Genomic DNA, 2,652 nt, shown 5'->3' on the forward strand with positions numbered 1-2,652 from the left:
ATTATGAGTTCATAGATATAATTATGGTTGGACCTTTAAATTTTTTAAAACTACAATTACTTATTTAATTGTCTGGAGACTTGTCATTTATCTGTGAAATTTAATATCTTTATAACTACAGAGTAAAAACTAAGGTTTTTAATACTTTCATTCCGTTTTCTTTTCCCTAATGTTCTGACTATTTTCCCCATATTGTCACCATCACATTTAAAATATTATTGTGTATTTGTTGAATCTAAATAAGTATGAAAATGTGTGGTTTTATGTTGCTAAATTATTGAATGTATTCCTATACAGACTACAAGTCATTATATACAAGGTTTTAAAGTGCATGACCGACTTTTAGCTGCAGACATCTTGAATTTATGAAGTTATTTCATCTCTAACAACTAGAGTAAAATAGATCACATCTTGGCCCAAAAGACCAAAATGCCAGTGGGAAAATATCACACCAGAAATGTCAGTTTACCACAAATCTCACCGTTGTTGTTTCCATTTTTTATCATCCGCTGATAAAGGCAAAGTTGATATTTTTGCCTGTGTGTGTGTTTGTAGCACTTAGAGGATTTACTGCTCTTTGAAGAGATCTGGATCTTGAGGATGTGTTCTTGTCAAAAAGCTCTTCTTTTGATCAGCTAATCATATAGTATAGTATAGCCAATGATGTACTACAGTTGTATGTCACTACTTACGTACAGTACGAAGTGACGTTCGGCCACAGTACTCTGCCCCCTCCTCCCTTCCTGATCTCGTGTTTACCTATCACAACTGCTGCACTCCTGTTCTTCATCATAGTGGAATACCAGAGGAGGTGCATGTGGGTGGAACACAAAGAAATGACGGAACCTCTTAAAACTGTCTGCAACTCAGTAAAGACAAAGATGATCCATGTCTGCAACTCAGTTCCCATTGTTTTGTTTTTTCTTTTTTAAACAGCTGATCAACTTTTGGACTCACCCAAATTCAAGATAGCCAGCACAGCTAATCAACATTAGCCAAAACAACAGTGGACATGTCCAAACATCTTAATCTGGCCTCTAACTTTGTCTACATTTACTTCAGCCTGTGCTGTACCTTTGATGACCTCATTCCTTAGTGTCCATCTTTGTTATTCCTGTGGAGAAGCTCAACGTCTTCAGCTTTGCCACGTCCAGTTCTGTCTCCTGCCTTTTTGTCAGTACCACCGTCTCCAAACCAACATACATAGTTCGTCTCACCGCTGTTTTGTAAACCTTTCATTTGGCATTTGCTGCTACCCTTTTATCAGTGGTGTAGTCTGTGATATGCGAGTATACAGAGTATACCCATTAGAAAAGCCTGGGAATTACAGTATACCCACTTAAAAGTGCCCATTAATATGTGACATATCATTGGGCACGTGTCATCAACACATTTGGAACATTTTATGGACACATTGAGTTGGTTCAACCTGTTTTTTGTACAATTAATATTTCTGTACTTACTACGTAATACTTGAACATGTTTTACTACTGTTTTATAAATGCTATAACATGTTTTTAATACAAAACCAACTGTTGTACAAAGTTTGTTGTACATTTATTCAAATATAAGCATCAGATACATTTTGAGTCAGAGTCAAGAGATTCTTTATTGTCGTTCCACCACATGTGGTGGAATGAGATTATGTACGCAGGGTCCCAGTTACATCCAACAATAAAATGCAAAAGAAAAACGGTGATAAGATCTAAGATATGAACTAAGAAAAACATCAACTAAATGATACACTAAGCACTAATAGCATAAAAACAATACGTCGAACAGCAGCACGAACATGAGTCTGTGTGAGCAGATGAGCACGCATGAACACATCAACGTGAAACCGATCAGCAGCAACATGAAACAGATCAGCAGCAACATGAAACAGATCAGCAGCAACATGAAGTGATTTTTTCACAGTGATTATCCTGGTTTGAGATTCATGAGTCTACCAGCCTCAGGGTAGAAGCTGTTCCTCAGTCTAGTGGTTCTACACTTAATGCTCCTCAACCTCCTTCCTGAGAGGAGCGGGGCAAAAAGTGTGTGTGCTGGGTGAGTGGGGTCCTTCATGATGCAGGTGGCCCTCTTCCTGCATCTGGAGGTGTAAATGTCTATGATGCTGGGGAGGCTGACTCCAACAGACTTCCATGCAGCCTTCACCACTCTCTGCAGAGCTTTTCTTTCTTTGAAATGTGCAATATGCTTAAAAATGAAAATAATTTGACATTTACATTGTACTAACCGTTGTACTTTGGTTTCTAAGCACAGTAGACCCAGTACAAAAATTTTAGACTACACCACTGCCTTTTATCACAAATCACTCCTGAATCTTTAAACAAACCATTGAGTCTCTCCTTCGGCTTTTTAACACAGTCATTGTTTTCCTGAACGTTCACGTACTTGAGAGTGATCGGTTGTATATATATATATATATATATATATATATAATTTTTTTTTTTTTTCAAAATGCAAAGCCATTTCTTCAGATTATTTTCCATTTCTTTCGTTGTGTATGTTTTCTCTGACCAAGTTGAAGTTCTGTCCATTGTTGCGGATAAATAGAACACTGGCCCTTTAAATCTCAGCAGGGGCGGAGCTCTCGGGCGCGTGAGTGGAGCGGAGGGGCAAGGGGGAGGGGCCGCAGGCTTTGTGCGC

The sequence above is a fragment of the Nematolebias whitei genome, chromosome 17, assembly GCF_014905685.2.
Source record: "Nematolebias whitei isolate Nwh7 chromosome 17, NemWhi1, whole genome shotgun sequence".
NCBI classification, from domain to species: domain Eukaryota; kingdom Metazoa; phylum Chordata; class Actinopteri; order Cyprinodontiformes; family Rivulidae; genus Nematolebias; species Nematolebias whitei.